Source organism: Pogona vitticeps, chromosome 10 (assembly GCF_051106095.1).
Source record: "Pogona vitticeps strain Pit_001003342236 chromosome 10, PviZW2.1, whole genome shotgun sequence".
Classification (NCBI taxonomy): Eukaryota; Metazoa; Chordata; class Lepidosauria; order Squamata; family Agamidae; genus Pogona; species Pogona vitticeps.
Window position 1 is genome coordinate 21,658,638 of NC_135792.1, and position 19,378 is coordinate 21,678,015.

General features: G+C 43.0%; 1 protein-coding gene across 3 annotated transcripts in view; it reads left to right on the plus strand.

The window, feature by feature from the left end:
• The window catches only part of WWOX (WW domain containing oxidoreductase), a 605,441-nt gene that overhangs the window by 266,815 nt on the left and 319,248 nt on the right, over window positions 1–19,378 (plus strand). Inside the window, exon 6 of one of the 3 annotated variants that reach the window (XM_078380483.1) lies at window positions 1–7,626. This exon is cut by the window's left edge and continues 9,711 nt beyond it. The exons of the other annotated variants lie outside the window; for them this stretch is intronic. The gene's annotated coding sequence lies outside the window, so the exon portion shown is untranslated. Of the gene's footprint in view, window positions 7,627–19,378 lie in introns of those variants that run through there. 3 annotated transcript variants of the gene reach the window in all.

The following is a 19,378-nucleotide window of genomic DNA, read 5'->3' on the forward strand; positions in this document are numbered from 1 at the left end:
AAGATGCCATCCTTCGGGTTTGATCTCAGGTCCTTACAGGTGAAATGGCATGGCAGCGAGTTTTAGCAAAGACCCTGCTTTGTCCTATCGTTGGTATCTAGGTATTTTTAACGTCACTGTTGGCTAGGAACCAAAGAGTCTTCTTCCCTTCCTCTTGCCCCCCCCCCTTACTGATAGCAGTCACACATAACATGTTGCAACTGAGCCAAGGACAAGGGAGAGGACTTAAAATCATGAGCAAGGCACGAAGCTCCCCTTTTGAAATATCACATTGCACGCTCTGGATGGGATGTAGCAATGATCAGGTCCAACCCACAGTTGAGTGCAAACTCTGCAGTACAGGAAGCAGGATCAGCGGCTATGAATGCCAGCTGGATGGCTATGACATTCCCTAGGCTGATCACTATGCACCATCAAGCTGATTCTGGCTCATGGCAACCCTCCTGGGGATTTTCTATGGATGAAATCTTTAAAGGTGGTTTATCTGTCCCTCCTTCTGAGAGCACTGTGGGATCGTGCAGCGTGCTCGTCAGCCATACACATTCTTTGGGGAGGCACAGTGGAGATTTGAACTCTTGGCCATTGGCTTCTCCACCAGGAGCTCCAGTACATGAAGTTATAGTACCCAGTAAATATACAGAAACCACAGAACACTGTTTGGTATTAAGAAATCAACAAGTGGCTGTCAAATAATTTTGTTCCTTTGCCCGAACAAACTCTGCGTGACTATTTACTATATTTTATAAAAAAATGAAGAAGGCTTCAGTTGTTTTTGAAAGATTCTCTCTGAAATTCAGCTGTGCAACATAATGTTGCATCATCAGCTGTGGCAGGGTTTCAGAAATAAAACATTTACAGTAACACACATACACACACACACACACACACACACACACACACGTGCAAAAGATGCCTGGGCTCCCTTGGGCTCTTTTTTTATTGCTGGATCACAGGATGGAGATTAGTCTTTAATTGCTAAAAATAACCACTGACGGGACCTTCCGGGAGGGTGGGGTGTCGGATTTTTTTTTTAATTTCCAAAAAATTGCTGGGGTCAATGATGTCATCAGCCTCGTGCGGTGTAAATTACATTGCTGGTATTCCAGTCATCTGGTCGTTTGGAGCTGTTTTATGGAGAGACTATGAGCTTGTGTTACACCTCCTGGAGCCCTGCACGGACTGTTTTGCTTTTAGTCCGTGTGTGCTCAGAACTCTAAATTAGCGCCTTGATTCTGTATTCTGCACTACAACATGGCAGACAGATGATCTTGCAAAGATCATTTCCTTGCTCTTTCTATTTGTGATTCCCAAAGAAAACTTGACATCTAGCGAGATGAACATCCAGAGAGAGGGGGGGGAGCGTTCCAGAATGCAGAACTCTTTTCCAAGTGCATCAAATGTAGATTTGGGGCTATTACTTTTTCCGCTAGAGTGGATTTTGAACATAGGCCTCTGGAGGGACATATTCAAGGGCGCACATTCTGAAAGTATCTGCCACAGAATTCTTTTCGCCAAGGGGGTTTTGAAGGGAAAAAGGCATTCCTGTTGACTCGAGAAACTCACTCTTAGTAGCTGAACTCCCAGAGGTGCTAGAGAGGGTTCAATCTCCAAAACATAATAAAGCAGCTCTTGGAGCCAGAATGGCAGGCTGAAGGAGTCACCCCGTCCTTGCACCATACGGCGAAACTGGCAGATTTGTTGAATTTAACATGACATCCTGTGAATGCTTTTGTTCCTTTACTTTATCTGGTCTGGGTTTGGAAGAGTTTGGGAATTAGGACACAGTCTAGGGACCAAATTTCGCTGGTGTTGTTCTGCATAGGTCTTCAGAAAGGGGAGTAGGTAAAAAAGAAAATAAAGGAATCCAAAGTACTGCAAGATTGCATGCAATTTGTATTTCCTTTCTCTCTCTCTCTCTCTCTTTCTCTCTCTGTATCTTTGTCTAAACACAGAGGCTACTGGAGCCTATTTAAAAAGTGATTAGTTAGTCCTGAAGCTTCTAGGAGTGACAATTAAAAAGTTAACTTTGGGTTGGGGTCACACTTTAACTGACCTTGAGTTAGGATATACTACACAGAATTGATTTGCCTTCCGACTTATATTAGAGAGCCAGTCTGCCATTCTGGGTTAGAGGTTGGAGTGTTAGACAGAGACTTTGGAAATTGTTCCTTGGACCAATGGACAGGACTAATTAGGGGGGTTTTAATGGCAGGACCAGGCAACCTCTTCTGGCCTGTTATTAAGAGGCTGCCTTTTTGGGCAAAGCCCTAAACAGTTCGGGTCCATCTTAAAGACTGCATCTCCCTCTATGAGCCTGCCTGGGTGTTAAGACCATCAGAAAGGGGAGGGTGGGGAATTTATTGATTTATTTAAAATATTTTTACCTCCATAAAAAGGACCTTCGCTGGCATCGACCCACTGGCCCTATATTCTAGTGTGAGTTTATCTGGTCGCTTTTTGGGCTGGATAGGAATTTTTGACCCATATCCTGATTGGCCTCCTTGGATGCAGGGATTTTTCACCTATCCCACACTGGAAAAGGTGTGTTGGCATATTTTGTGGTGGAATTTATGGTCACACAGGCGGGTAGTGTGGATAAAATAGGTTTTGGGTGAGTCCCATAGCAATTTCAGGTAATGTATAGCTCATCTGAACTCTTAGCGACTGCGGATCGTGTGATTACAGTGCTTGGTGGGGGGGAAGATGTGCTGGGGCCACACCTGGACCAACAGTCAAGAAGGAGAAGCTGGCTTGAAATTCAGGGATGGTCGAATTTGGGGCAGTCAGGTTCTCGCTGTCTTCATGACCGAGAAAACGTGGACTTGGCCATTGTTTGTTAAGGGGTCCATTCAGACCTCTGTGTTTAAACCTGATTCCGCACTTATGGCAGGACCCCCCCCTTTGCCAAAGGATTGGCAACATTGATTATTCCATAAAGTGTGGCCCATGTTTAACCCATATTTCTGATCTCGCGTCATTATTCCGGGGTAAGGGGGCAACAGCATTTGGCAGTTTGGCATCCTGCCCCGTCCAGGAGGTGCCCACTCAGAGGCAGCACCTGGAGGAGGTGGGGCAGGGAAGCCAGGATGCTGCCTTTGAGGGAGTGCCCACTGGAGGGGGGGAGAACTGTCAAACATCTGTTGTAGTGGTAGGCTAACCGGGATGAACCACCGAACCAGCAGTTCATGCCATTTCTAATCAGAGCATGATGACTTTGACACCTGAGAGTTCAGCCTGGAGGCAGGCGGTGCATCATGGCCTCTCCCAATTTGAAGAGACCCTTGTCCAGCAGGCTGAGGCAAAGAGGAAGTCACAAAAGCAGCAAAATCAGGGAGCTGGACAGGGGACAGATTGTATTTGTCTTCCATGTGGAAGGGATGGTCACTCTCGAATTGGTCTTCTCAGCCACTCGAGACGCTGTTCCAAGACCTCTGTTCAGAGTGCGTTACCATCGTCTCTCGAGACTGAAGGATGCCTACACACATGTTGACTTGTTTTTCATGGACATCGTATCACCAGGCTGCAGCCCAACCCTTGAGTGCTAACTTAGCAGTAAGAGTTCAACCTACTTTTGTCTTTGATGAAACATACAGAAGAGATACATAACAGTTGTTGAGAATTGTTTTCCAGCTGAATACCTTTATCGCCACTCGGCTTTTTCATGGTTTTGTCTGGATCTAATACTAATACAATCACCTGCTAAACAACAGAGCTGGCATTGAATGGCAAACCTAAAAGGATGTAGTTTGTACATTCCACCCTTCTTGTACTTTGACGGGATTAGTGTAAGATTTGGAACCAACAGACCCGATTCAGAATTATTATAGGATGCTTGCCTGCATACTACCATTGCATCATCTTGAGGATTTTACAATCAGTGAAGGGGCCCACTGAGCCAACGTCAGATAGGGTGAGAAAGAGAGATTTGTATGGATTGGAGAAGAGAAACACAGAGAATGCTGTAAAACCTTAAATAAAGGGAAACTTTTAAAAAAATTAAAATTAAGGTTTCCTTATTGTTAGAGGTGCCTTTGTAACAGCCTCGGCTTCAATGAGAAGTAGAAGTTGGGTTGCATCCTGTCCCAGTTTCCAGCCAACAGACATTTATGACTTGCAGGAACCAGAAAGACTCTAAATACAGACCTAGCCTCCGAGTCAGTCTTTCACTCCTCCGGAGAAAGGAAAGGACTTCTGAGCAATGGAGTCTCCATCCTTGGTGATAGCTTAGCTCTGAAAAAGTATCCTTTCCAATTAGACTGGGGAAAGCTAGGGCCTGACTCCTCCTCAATGACAGTGTTAATTGCCACTGACTGTAATAGAATGTGAATAGTGCAGCCACTTGACACCAGCTTAATGGTTCTGACTTTTCAGTGGCTCAGAGTGTTAAGGCTAGAGGGGAAATGGGGTCAGAGGAGAGATAAGAGCCCTTCTGGTTCCATTGAAAAAGATTAAAGCTTCTGTGTCTTTGAAGTGGCACTTGTGAGGTTTGCCATTTGTGTGAAGTCATGTTAAAATGGGAAGCAGTGGGGAAGTTTTGCAAATGCAGCCGGCACCCTTAAAGCCCTTTCCTCGGTGACATTCCCTTAATATTGTTCAGGTCAATGGCAGTACAAGACCCCCCAAATTGGCGAGCTCACATCTCCGAGATTTGAAGACCAGATAATCACACTGCTGTTATGAATGGCTTTAGGGGCCGCCTGACCCTGAACTGATCTGTGCAACTCCTCCTCTGTGTTACATGCGTAAGCGACTCACTGTATTTCCTTCTAATTCTGGGGGGGGGGGGGGGATTCAGGTTGACGGAGCTTTCCAAAGCTGCTGGAGAGATGAGGATTAACATGGGGGAAGGGGGGGGAGTTCATTTATTTAAAAAAAACACACATCTGAATTAACTTGTAGAAATCAGATCAAATTGAGCATCTCGTGTATCACAGTGTCCGGCCGGCTTCTTTGGGGAACTTTGCAAGCAAAGGATGAAGGTAGAACCTCTCTCCCATGTTGGACTCCAACATCTCATTTTAGAAAATATATTTCCGTCAAGCCAGGCATCTGGTGGTGGAGCCAGAGGTTGGGAGCCCCGTTCATTCCAGAAGAGCTAGCATGGGTAGCCTTGGGCAAGCTGCACAGTCCCCAGGAGAAGGCAATGATATGCCACTGCTCAATATTCACTCTAAGTAGGAATTGACTCGATGGCACACAAGTAGTAGTAGTAGTAGTAGTAGTAGTAGTAGTAGTAGTAGTAGTAGTAGTAACAACAACAACAATTTGGATCAGTTGCACAGTCCCCATCTATATGTACAGTGGTGCCTCGCTTTACTATTGCCCCGCATTACGACGAAACCGCTTAATGAAGATCTTTTTGCGATCGCAAAAAAATGGTCTGAATGGGGGAATTTCGCTTTGCGATCATCGATTCACTGCTTCGGCTACCGATTCTTCACAAAACGATGTTTTTTGAAGAGCTGATTGGCGGTTTCAAAATGGCCACCGGGTGATTAAAATGGCTCCCCGCTGTGTTTAGGGACGGATTCCTCGCTGTACAGGCAGCGAAAATGCCCCCCCTATGGAGGATCTTCGCTGGACAGTGAGTTTTTACCCCATTGGAACGCATTGAACAGGTTTCAATACGTTTCAATGGTTTTTTTTTTTTTTTTTTGCTTTATGATGTTTTCGCCTAACGGTGATTTTCCTGGAACAGATTATCGTCGTTAAGCAAGGCACCACTGTATGCATTTGTTTATTTAATAAACCACTTGCCTCCCAATATTGCGGCCCATGGCATCTCACAGAGTGATTAACAACAGATGCAACTAAACACATTATGTTGTTGTTTAGTCATTTAGTCGTGTCCGACTCTTCGTGACCCCAGAAAGGAATGTGTGTATGTGTTCATGTATGTGTGTGTGTTTCTGGAGAGGCCTTGCATTTTTAAATTTGCAATTAAAATACGATGTATAGCTGCAATGTAAACTGGATGTAGAAGTCCATATATATATGGACACCATCTAACCTTTAAAAGACAGTCAGTTGCCCAAAGCCTGCAACATCATGCTTTCTTTAAAGAGATGCACACAGAAGGGCTTTACCTACCAACAGAAGGAGAAGAGAGGGGCCAGTCTTAACACGTGGAAAGCCTTTTCCTGAATTGGGAGCAGTCGTTGAGAAGGCCCTATCTCACAAAAATGTATGAGAGGAAGAAGGACTGGGAGAGAGAGCCTTCCAGAAAGATCTCAAAAGCGGAGCAGGCTCGTGTGAGGAAATGGGGCTCCTTCTGATAGAGGAGCACATAAAATTATACAACCGTCAATGAGAATTGTGTGTGCATTCCTTTAAAAACAACAACCAACAACCATCGTGTGGAAGGACATAGCCTTTTCGTGCTGCGTTTTTAGTTTGTAGGCCATCGGTGTCCTTACTTCTTTTATTAGTAAACTGGCACACCAGGAAAGAAAGCTGAAGGAAGGTTTTCTTTTTGTTGTTGTTTTTTTTGTTCCTGTTGTTGTTTTTACCATGAGCTCTACTTAATCAACAGCAGTCTTGATCAAAGAGGGAGGGGAATGTAAATCAGGTTCATTAATTCTGCTAGCAATAAAGAGGAAGGAGAAAGCTAAACATCAAATAATGTATGTGTTGCTGTTTTTTTAAGCCACAGATATTTGGGGGGTTTAGACTGCATATGGAGAGATAGGGTAGTTAAATGACCCTTCAGATTGTGAGTAACTAGGGGCATGCAGGGGTTTATGTATGGATTAGCACCTTGATAGGCCCTGAGTAGCGAAAGACGATGACTAATTGCCTGACAGAGTAGCACTCCGCTCAACTTGGTCACTGAAATTAATTTCTGTTTTCAGGGCTGGCAGAAAGCAGCTGCGGAATTTCAGTTCAATACTCAAATTAACTGGGAGTCTAAATTATTTCCTTGCACACACAGTATTAAAGGAGCAGGTTACCAAATTGATCTAGAATTTTATATAGTGAAGGCCCAGATCATTCCCCCTTCTTTCATCAAGCTCCCTTAGCCCTTTGAGCCCAGGGAGTAAAAGGAGGTTATCAGAATAGTTGATTCCAGCTAGTTTCAACTAGGGTGATTAACATCTGAATATTCTTTACAAGATCAAGAAGAGAACAGGGCATATTTTTGAGATCAGGTGGGAGACGTATTGTACTGCTGCCTACACGATCATTTAATTCGCTGATAATGCTTATAGAAATTCCATACAGGATCTAATTTCAGTAGAGCACCTGCATTTGGTTATTTTCTACAAATGTAATTCAGGCATAGCTCCCCAGCATGTTAATTTTAACAGCACACCTGCATTCAAATGAAAGTCTGTGGGAATCAGAAGAGTTTCGTTTTGATTCAGTCCTCTGCAAACTAAACTTTTAATTAATTAATGTACTTAATGCACTTCTATGCCACCTTTCTCCTCGCAAGGGGACTTAAGGTTATTTTGGAATTAAAAAAAAATACAAGGATTAAAATATACAAGAATTTTTTTAAAAAAATAGACATGAAAATATTAAAATCATCATATACCGTAAAAACTAACCAAGAAATAGTTTAGAAACATTAAAAATGATAGATGGGCAGCAAAGTACAGAGCAACTTGCTATGTAAAAAATAAATCAATATTAAACACTGGAAGCCTATTGGAACAAAAAATGTTTCCAGTTGTTTCCTAAAAGAGAGGAGAGAAAGAAAGCAATGAGCGAAAGCATTCCATAACCTGGGGACAACCACCGAGAAGGCCAACTCTTGGTTTCTTTGTGGAGTGTAGCTGTAAAGGTGATGGGACTGGATGATCTTAAGACCCAAAGATGGTTATAGGAGGAGATGTGGTATCTCAGATTTGGTCCAGTCATACCTGTACGAAGCAAATATATCCCCACCCCTAAGGGAAGGAGGCATCTGTGGGGCACATACTTCCAAGTGTTTTTTACACACACACACACACACACACACACACACACACACACACACACACACACACACACACACACACAGAGAGAGAGAGTCTTCTAAACTTGTTCAATAATGGAGATAGGGTTAGCGTTAACCCAAGACCGTAGGCACTACTGTAGGCACTAACCTTTCAAAAGGACAATCTGAATTTCCCTTCTAACCAAATCTAATCATGTGCTAACCAAATGTGTGCAGTTCAGCCTGTTTTGATTCTGCACCTTGGACTCTGTACTTGGGTGTTCTCTTGGTGGTATCAATCCTATTTTGCACATTCAAAATTATTTTACTTTTTAAAAAAAAAATGCTGACCGCACTGGGCTAGGTGAGTTTAGTGGGCCAACTCAGGGTGAGGCAGCTTGTACCACCACGCTGTCCTGAACACAGATCTTGTCTGATACTGGAAGAAAAACAGGGCCAGGCTTAGTTAGTAATGGAAGGATGATAAAAAGCAAATACTACAGTGGGTAGGGTTGTGGAAAGAACACTGTCTGAAACTCCAGAGAGACGGTCATTGTAGTGGACGGTCATTGCAGTGGACAATCTGATGGATGGACAAATGATCTGACTCAAATTTAAGGCAATGGATCATCCTCCATTGTATTTCTGAACATCGATCTCCCAGAGACTTCTCCTTTGGAGACAGTATCTTTTAAATGTGCAAAGAAGGATTGAAACATGCATTTCCTAACCTTAGACTTGTAACAATAATTGTGTCCTCTCTGGCTAATAAGTAATCAACCCTCTAGGTTTTCTTCATATTAAGTACTTAAATAATAATAAATCAATTAAATAAATTACATTTATTGTCATTATAAGTATATACATAGCATACACATACAACAAAATTCACGCAGACACCCAGAGACCAGACCCACATGCATGCACACACACCTACTTGGGAGTGGTTGACCGCTCCTTTTTTTCTGGTGGCACTCTGGAATCCTCTAGCTTGCCTAAGTTCACACAAGAGCAGGGCACACACGACCACTGGACAATCTTAGATGGCACCAGTGGAGATTTGAACTCCCAGCCACAGATTCCACAGCCTGGGACTCCAACCTATTGAGTGGGCCTATACATTTAGCTTGCTTTTGCTTTCATTTCTTTTCAGCTTCTTTCCTTGAGTATTCTGGCACATGTGGCAAAACAATCCACACAGATACTCATATTTTATTAAAGAGGCATTGAGTTGGCATGGACCGAAGACTTTTGTAGACCGGTATAGGGCCCCTCAAGGCACCACCGCCTACTTCCAAAATCTGCTACACCGATGAAAGCAGGTGGACGGTGGTGAAAGGCACTTTCAAACCCAAGAGATCCGGGCTGAAGGATTTTATGATTGAGTTTGTTTTTACTATCTACTCTTTCATTTCCTGGATAGTTTTTAATATTTGAGCAGCCCCGTGGGGTGAGGCGTTTAATACTTTTTCCAGGCTTCTATTTTCGCGTCCTTAATTCATGCTTCTCTAGATGGAAAACTCATGCCCTCCAAGATTCAGCAGATGGAAATAGATGGCCACTTCTCTACATACAACACCACTCTCCTCCTCCTAGAGATCAGAGCCCAAACATAGGCATACCTCATGCCTCATGGCAGGCAGCAGTGTTCTTCTGGACAGCTTCTGTAGGCTGTGGTGATCACGCTAGTAAACGAACAGAACTAAAGGCATGCAACACCCACTGTGGCAAAATGTGTGGGTAGTGAATACAAAAATTCATGTTGGGGATGCTTCTGGGGATAACCCCTATCGTAAGCGTTGCAGTAGCCACTGGCAATTAGAAGCTCTGAGCCTCCACTGTGTTTTTATCTTGAAATAAAACAGTAACCTCACTGATAAGAAAATCAAGCTCTTAGTAGGTGCCACAGAAACGAAGCTTGGAAAGTTAGGTTTAGAAAGTAATTAATTACTATAATTTTCAGACCCCAGAAAGTAGGTAGTTGCAATTGTAGTTACATTTCAAAATAACTGTTTGCTTTGGGGGGGGGGGAAGAAGAACCACCAACCAGTTGCTCCAGGCCTTTTTTGCCCTTGTCTGGGATTCTGGAGATGGGGCTGGGGAATGCTAACAGTAGGGCCCCTACTGAAAATCCAGATGGACAATATCCACTGGTTCATCCGCATCCACATGCCTATTGACCTTTTCAAAGAATTCTAAAAGGTTTGTGAGTCAAGACCGACCCTTACAGAAGCCATGCTGATTGTCCCTCAGCAAGGCTTGTTCTTCTATGTGTTTTAAGATTTTATCGTAGATGAGGCTTTCCACCACCTTCTGTGGAACAGACATTAGGCTAACCAGCCTGTAGCTTCCCGGTTCCCACCCCCTTCCCTTTTTAAAGACTGGTGTGACGTGTGCTATCCTCCAGCCCTCTGGCATTGTGGCCATTTTAAAGGACACGTTGTCTGTTTTAGTTAAGAGATCGGCAACTTCATTCCTCAGTTCCTTAATAACCCTTGGGTGGATGCCATCTGGGCCCGGTGACTTATTGATCTTCAATTTATTGATTGGATCTTAAACATCCTCCATACAACCCATTATTGTAAAGAGTCTTAAAAATTAGTTTTTAGAGGTAGAACATGTGGGAGTTGCCCCAGCAGCCCCATTCATAACAGCACAACAGATTGCTCAAAACTGAAATGGTTTATTAACAATATAACTGAAAACAAGTTTGGCCAACTTGGCCTTGCCAAAATCTGCAGCCACTGGATGCCCCTCTCTTTGCTCTAACTATCAATTGTCCTTATAGTTCTTAAGCTGCCTCTGTGCTATCCACAGTGCGGTGGGCCTCTGGTTGTGCAAAGAGATCCACCAGTTTTCCCATCCATGGGTTGCGTCTCCGGACCGTCTTCCAATCTTTCCTAGAAGGAGACTTGCAGGTTGCTATCTCTTCTGCCTGGCATGTCTCCTGGTCCACAGCATCTGTCCATAGGTCCTCCTCCTCCTTATGTAGCACCCTTGCCATTATTCCCTGCCCAAATGTGGCAGGATGCCTTAATTCAGTGGTCTCCAACCTTGGGCCTCCAGATGTTCCTGAACTGCAACTCCCAGAAGCCTTCAACACCACCTCTGCTGGCCAGGATTTCTGGGAGTTGAAGTCCAATAATATCTGGAGGCCCAAGATTGGGGACCACTGCCTTAATTGAACAAGCAAATGAAGCAATTGATATACATATTTTTTTCCAGAAGTTTGGAAATTAAAGCATACTCTGTGGATCTCCACTGAGTGGGCCTCTCCTCTCAAGCAGTTCCTGCCAAAATACTTCCCTTCTGATAGGAAGTAAACATTAAAAATAATCTTTAATCCCTTGTCTCGTCTATTACCATTAACAATTGATGCCCTTTAATTTTGTGGGATTTTAACTACAAAATGGAATGGCTAAGTAGTGATAATTGGGTTTGGAATTACACGGTCATTTACATCCTCCGAAATGCAAGAGACTGGGAGGGTGATATTAATTATTTAACATTTCCTGGCTGTGGTTCCCATAATAGAATTTACTTATATGTTCTGTTACAAACTATTATCACCAAATGAGAATAAACAAATCGGTGATGTGATGGCTTATTTATAAATACGAGCTTTATGTAAACAACATTGACTCTGTATATACTTAGATATTTGTTTCAGGATAATGGAGTATTGCTCTTACATTATTTTCAATCCCACCCCCACATTTATTGTTCCAATTGGCCTTTGCTTGCATCCTGCAAAAAAAACTCCTTAGTATTTATTCTGTGTACTTCCTTTATTTTTAGTTTCACCTAAGTAACAACCACAAAAAGACATAACTTTTCTTAAATCTAACTTCTCTTTTTGTTCCTGCTTCTCCGTTTCCCTTGCACCTTTTATTGATCAGTTGGCTGGATAGTTCAGTGGTTTAGGTATCTGGCTGTGGAGCTAGAAGTTGAGAGTTTGATTCTCCACTAGAGATGGGGACGAAACGCCAAAATGGCACTTCATCTTTGTTCGTGGTTTGTCAAGGTTGACGAACCACAAACCACAAATGTCTCCAGGGTTGACCGATGAACCACGAATCGGTTTGTTGGCTCTTTTTCTTCTTTTTTTGGAACAGCCCATGGTTGTCTTTAAAAAGAAAGCTGAGACCCAAGCCCCTTTGCCCCCTTCCCATTGCCTCCATCACCTACATACCTGGTCCACCACCTCTACGCCCTCTGCTTCCGCAGCTTGGTTTCCCTTGGGGCAGTGGTTCCTGCCACCATCTTTGCAAAGGACAGTCTGGCTTCCCTTAGGGCAGTGGAGCTAGCCTTAAGGGAAGCCGCAGCCACTGTCTTTGCACAGAGGGTGTGGCAGCTGAGGCAGTGGGAAGGGGACATGGAGGCAAGCTTTTGGGGCAGGGGCTAGGCTAGCCTAGCCTTTCCATCTCTGCCTATGGGCCTGCTGATCAGCTGTTTTGTGGGCCCACAGACAGAGAGAGAAGGTCATCAGCAGAGAGAGAAGGCTAGGCTTCCTGGCAGTCTAGTCATCTCTCTCTGGCTGTGGATGATGAATTAAAAAATGGGTAAATCTTTGCCCTTCCGTAGTCTTTGGGATCCCAGGAATTCACAAATACGAAGGGACAAATTTTCTACAAATCAGCAAATTTTTATGAATATCATGATTCGTTTTAAATTCATATCCATGTCTATTCTCCACTATTACTCTTCTGAGTAGAGCCAGCCTGGGTGGCCTTGCGCAAGCTGCCTGGTCCCAGGGTGGACCCAGGTCATCTGGAAGTTGTGGTCCAGCGATGTCTGGAGCACACCTTGACAATTTCTTTTGAATCAGAATTAACATTTTGAATCAGAATTAATTTAATGTCACATCCGAGCCATTGAGTTGAGGTAGGATGTTGCTCTCGGGCTTGGGCCTGCTTTTAATGCAAGAGCAAAGTAATGGAAAAGTGAGGATATATAAGAAGGAGTACTGCTTCGTGTAGCACATATTGATGGAACATGCTTTTGAAGGATGCCATGATGGCTACAAACTTGGCTTTGGGGATTAGACTACAGAAATTCACAAAGGGTAAGGTGATCATTGGCTATTAGTCAGTTTCCATATGAGAGGAAGCATAGCCCTCAAAACTATTTCCTGGGGAATTTGAGTTCTCCAGGACTATGGAATGCACATCATCCTTCCATAGTCATTGGGTTGGTGACTATGGGGACAAGATAAATCTTTGACTCAATCCATTGCAGTTCTTCACATATTCTTACAACACTTTCCAGATGGAATCCAATTTTTTGTTTGTTTGTTTGTTTGTTTTTTGGGGGGCAGGAGAGTCTACACAACATATGTTGTCTTGATACGAAAACCTGTCAGTAGGCCATTCTAGTCTTGAAGAAAGAAACAAAGCAAGGATAATATAGAAAAGTTACTCCACATTCCTGTATGTTCTTAGCACTTATAAATTTTCACAATTGTTGTATATGTGTTCATAAAACCCTGGAATCAAGTAACTTTATTATGAATACTCATAAATGGCAGAGCTGCTTTTTACTATTTTCTCTCATTGTTAATGCTTTTTATTGCATTAGGTTTTTTTTAAAAAAGCCATTTGTCAGCAAGAAAAAAATATATAGATAGCCTTAAACAATACTCTAAAAAACTGACTTGTGATCTGTAGTTACGTTCCTAGACAGGTCTTTCTGCATAAGCAGATTTCCCCCTTGTTTCCTTTTGTGAAAGAGTTTCCCTTCGCCTTTTTTGGTTTGATTTTTAAACATTTATTCCCAGATGCAGAAAAAAAAGTGAGACTAGTAGGGTGAAAGACAGTGAAATCCCTGCTAGATAAAGTTGTCCAGTTATGCATTATGTTAGAAATATTAACATTTAAATTTCTCTTGGGAGCTGAGAATTTCCACCTTAATGATTTATTCGTCTCGCAAAACTTTGCCCATAACCTTAGAGTACCCAACAGCATATGTTAAAAAGCAGTCTAAGGCAGGCACTCTTTATTTTTATCCAATAGCATTTGGTGACTCCCATTTTCAGGATCAGTTTTGATAAACAGTTTGCAGGGGTTTTCCTACCTTGTCCCCTTAACCAGTTGAATAACTTGTACACCAAAGGCCTGGAACGGATCCCTTAGCACCCTCCCAAAATTAAAATCACTGCCCTTGTCTCGGCTCCTCAAGTCCTTCCTGCTGCTAAAAAGACAGAATTTTCAAAGGTCAAAGTGCCCCTCCAAGTAAGACACCTCTGTCACAGGAGGGTGGCGTAAAACGGCCCTGCGCAAGAGGTCCATTTTTGACATATGAATAGGAAAATATGCGCACGGGCTCAAAAATAGGGTGAGAATCACAATGGACATGCAAAGTCAAAACTACCTAAATAGAAGCAGAAGGGCTGCATGTGGGGTAATATGGTGGACTAAAGCAGTCTCCACCCCTCTTCACTAATTTATTCACAGCTGACAGACTGGGGACAGTTGCTTTTAGGGTCACAACTCAAATTTTGGAATGGATTTCAAAACGTTTATTTTTAATCTGATGTCCCAGTGAGGAGACCGTCGTAGTGTCGTTTTGTTTTTAAGGGGCAGCGTCTGTGCAGCTGACGACACAAGCGAGCCCCTGAGAGGGACGGATGCATTAAATCAGTTTGTGATATGATAGAGAGCTCGGCTTGTCTCAAAAAGTCAGAACTCTCACTGGGGAATAGAAAAAGCCCACGAGGCGTGCTTAAAGTAGTTATTTGGATCCCATCCAAGGTTTTCACAATGAATTGTCTAGGAAAGCCTCTCTCTCTGCGTGAGAAATTCTGTTCCCATACCCGCTTGCTCAATAAATTGCCCTGTTAAGTGGAGATTATTTTAGTAATATGCACTTATTTCATTTCGCGCTGTGTCGTTCTTCTCCTGGAAATTAAAAACAGGCAAAACGGTAATGAACTTGTGATTTCCTTAAATAATTACATGGGTGGTAATGCACATTTTTTTTAAAAAAAGAAACGAGTGAGTTACCAGCAAAGGTGCGCATCGGTGTAAATAACGAAAGCTAAATAAATTAGTTTTTAAAATGGAATTCGCTAAACATGAATAGTCACTTAAAGTGTAACTGGAATTGACTGTGTCATGGATCAGCTTAATAGCTAGAGCACCGGTTCAATACAATGATCTTGGGAAGGTTTTCTTAATGAAAGAACTGACGTTTTCTGTGCAGCGGCTGCATTCATCAGATGGCAATGGTGTTCATTACACTACAAAGGACTGCCAATGTGAATTGTTTGAATCATCCGTTAGGTGAGCCTGATGGGGACAGGAGATAAGCGGAGGATTGGGCAAGCTCTGGCTTCTTAACAAGGATATTCAGGAGGTATCTCGCTTTGATGACCTTTCACCAATGCATTAGAATCACGGCTGTGGGCAGTAATTGGGCTGCCGGTCTACCCTCCCATTAGACCCTGCATTAAATTGCCCTAGAAATTTAATAATCTGCCTGCCTGCCCAGCACACTAACAGAGTATTATGTAAGGCCATGATATTTAATTTGGTTTGGTTTAAATGAAACTGTGGATGCTATCGGAGAGGAGCACACTCCACCTTTCAATTAGGGCTAATTAGGCTGTTAAAACCCACCCTGTTTTGTGGTGCTCATTTGGAAAGGTGCCACATTACCCAGGGCTGATTTCTTCCGAGAGTAGCTCAGCCCTGAGCCATTGGGAAATGGGAAATAAACCGGACCCACTGGGGGACAGGGTCGAAAACAGGAAGGCCCAGAGCTGAGTAAGGAGCTCCCACAGGAACTTGGAGGGGGGTCAGGATTTGCATCAGTTTTGTCTCTTCCTTATCTAACAAGATCATAGTCACATTCATTACTTTGGGAGGTTAACAATGGGAACATCCTTAAATGATGAACGTGGGAGAAAATGTGAATTTAATTTTTGGTACTCTAGAACAACGGTCCCCAACCTTGTGCCTCCAGATGTTCTTGGACTACAACTCCCAGAAGCCTTCACCACCACCTCTACTGGCCAAGATTTCTGGGAGCTGAAGTCCAAGAACATCTGGAGGCCCAAGGTTGGGGACCACTGCTCTAGAGACATGTGTATAAGAACATGCAAAACTGTGTTATCCTCCTGAATGTAGCCCAGTATTGTGAACACTGACTGGCAGCCATTCTCCAGGATTTCAGGCTCAGCTTTTTCCCATCCTATCTGGAGATGCTAGGATTTGAACCTGGGGCTTTCTGCATGCAAACTATGTGCTCTTTCCTGGGCTGTAACTCATCCCCGTACAATCAAGACATGTTTGGGAATAACAGGGCCACCCAGTTTTATCCTTATATGTCATTAATTTGGCAACTTTGGACCCTTCGAGAAGTCAAGAAACATCCTTTCTGTTAGTATCCCATCAGACTTCCTACCTGGGAAGATATTTGGGGAGTGGGCATTCTTTTCCTGCAGAGACTCCTGAAATGAGGGAGATGATCCTGCAAATCGGTATTGGATTTTAATTTTGGCAGGTAGGCTTCGGCTGTTACGCTAATGATTGAATTAGTGGGCCAGGTTTTCATTTATTGAATGAAACTGTAATTTGGTGAATGGGTTGGATAATGAAATGGAAACGCCAGAGCACTCCCTGGCGATACTAAGGTTTTTCCATTCCCCCTCCCCTATCTCCTTGCCCCCTCACTCTCTTAATTTCAATAGATTGAATCATGAAGATGACTCTTTTCCATCAGGTCATGTATCTGGATTGATTTCTTTTATTCTGTTCTTGATGTTGAGAGTTGCATTGGGGGGGGGGCTATTGCTTCCATAGTTTTGATTGTGATTTTGATTGCTTTAGTCCATTCGGCATGGCTGAATTTTAATCGTCCGTGTGTTGCTTTGGGGATTTTGCATAGAAATGCATGTTTTACAAGATGTTGACTGAGAGTCGAAGTTGAGACTGTAGGTGAATTCATTATTGAAATTGCTGGAAAATTGGAAGTAATGGGAATGGACTCTGCAGACTGTCAACCACATGGGTGTAGATAATCTTTAAAGTTCAGATCTGGTCTGCGGAGCAAACTTGTTTCAATAAAGTCTGGTCCACTTTGTTTTTAGAGTGGAATGACTAACCTGATATTGTTGAATTAAGGTTTCCATCATTCATGCCCATTGATCACTACTGTTTTGGGTCAATGGGAGATGGTCTCTAAGAATTGAGAGCCAAAAGTTTCCCAATCTTGACTTAAGGTTTCAGACATTATACAAAACCATGATGCTGTTTAGACTACATAAAAGTCCATACTCAGGCAGTGAGTTTGCTTTCAGTATGCAAAATTTTTGAGAATTAGATATGGGCACTTCTGGCTTTTTAAAGCAGCCCATTTAAATATATTTATTTATTTAAGATATTTTTTACCCCACCATTCTCCTTAAAAGGACCGAAGGCGACTTAGAATGTTAAAAGACAACAGTAAAGCTAACAATAGTGAGTGTACAAACATCGAAAAGGATCAAAGGAATATCATACAAAAAACATAAGCAACATCAAAACGCATTCAAAGCAGTACAGTCCGACAATCCATTTAAAAACCCCACACGGGCAGCCAGTCAGCTGAGGGAAAGCCTGCCTGAGGAGAACGGTATTTGCCTGCTTGTGGAAGGACAGCAAAGATGGGGCCAAGCGGGCCTCCTGTCGGAGGGAGTATGCATGTATGATGTGCTGTCAAGTCAGAACCAACTTATAAGGACCTTAATAGGGCTTTCAAGGTAAGGGAGATATTTAAGGAGTGGCTTTACTAGTACCAATCCCCCAGGAAATGTCCATAACTAAGTGTGTATTTGAACCCTATTCTCCATAATCCTAGTCCACCACTCTGCCAACTACACCACATTGGGAATGTAAGTATAGTTCTATTAAACTGCAGATTTCACAAAGGAGAGCAGAGAAATACAAAGCAGAGTAAAAGATGAAATGAGTTTTGGCTATTTGAATTATTTTTTTCGGACATTTTTTGTTATTTGTTTTCTGTTTCTGCCTTTTCATCTTTTTAATACAAGGGGGAAAATACACAATAGCACAGAAAGGGAGAACAAACAACGGCATATGTATATTCCTACATCTGTAAATATGCAGAAATACGCAGTATTAATATTGTTAAAATCCAATATATGACTCTGCTTTCTGTGTATAATCAGTCATGGCAACACATAAAGGGTTGGTTTGGTATAGATTTTGTTTCCCCATTAAGGTTTATTTTTATTCCAAGATAATATTTCTTCCCCCAACCTCTCTTCTCCTCCAGATAGACACCATTACTTTGTCAAACCTGGCCTTGCTGAGTTAACTCATTAGCATCACATTCCAAAGCATTGCAGGTTCTTCTGGCGTGGCTGTTTCTTGTCATTTTCCCAACCTGTACAAGAGAGTGTTCCTCCTATATTATGGGAAAGCATCGGCAATGATGGCATAGTGGAGCTAGGTCTTGGTGAGCTGAGGCATTGGGGTTTTCAGCAGTAAAAATGGTGTCCTTTATGAACCCCTGCCAGTCCCGTTAGACTTCCTTCATTCCTCTGAGTTTGGCTTCCATCCTCAAAAGTAGGGAGCAAAGAAATGCATTTTTCCAGCAACAGGGTATTGTGAGATCATCCTCTAACAATGCAACAAATGTTATGCTGGCTTGGTCTGGCCTGAGTGGGCATTTAAGAGCCATTAACCTCACAATGAAGAGGACGTGGTGGCGCTGCGGGTTAAACCTCGGAAACCTCTGTGCTGCAGAAGACCAGCAGTCGTAAGATCGAATCCATGCAACGGAATGAGCTCCCGTCACTTGTACCAGCTCCTGCCAACCTAGCACTTTGAAAGCATGCAAATGTGAGTAGATAAATAGGTACCACCTCGGTGGGAAGGTCACAGCGTTCCGTGTCTAGTCGCGCTGGCCACGTGACCACAGAAACTATCTTTGGACAAACGTTGGCTCTACGGCTTGGAGACAGGGATGAGCACCGCACCCTAGAGTCAGACACGAGTGGACTAAATGTCAAGGGGAACCTTTACCTTTACCTAACCTCACAAAAGAGGTGAAAGAAAAGAATTACAACACTGCTTGGCAGATATGGATCAGCACAAATGCTGGCATTTTTCACACTCTCCTTAAAGCCTAGGTTGTGAAACATACATTCATTCACTTCAAAAAGCACCACTCCTCTGCTAGCCAGCAAGCCCAAACTAGGCATCAGAACCCAAGCAATTTAATATCTGCGACAGCTTGCAAGGTAGAAGAACCCCCCACCAATCCCATTAGATCTATTAGGTTAAAGCTATCTTTAGCCTTTATATTCCACAGCATGTCGCCAATGGTGGTAAGAAGATGGACTACAAGAAGTCCAAACAATGAAATGATCCAGGAAGTCAAGAGGAATCCTCCTGCCCTTATTTCAGAACTATTCTGGGACTCTCTCCTAATCCTGTGCAGCTTGTTATAGGG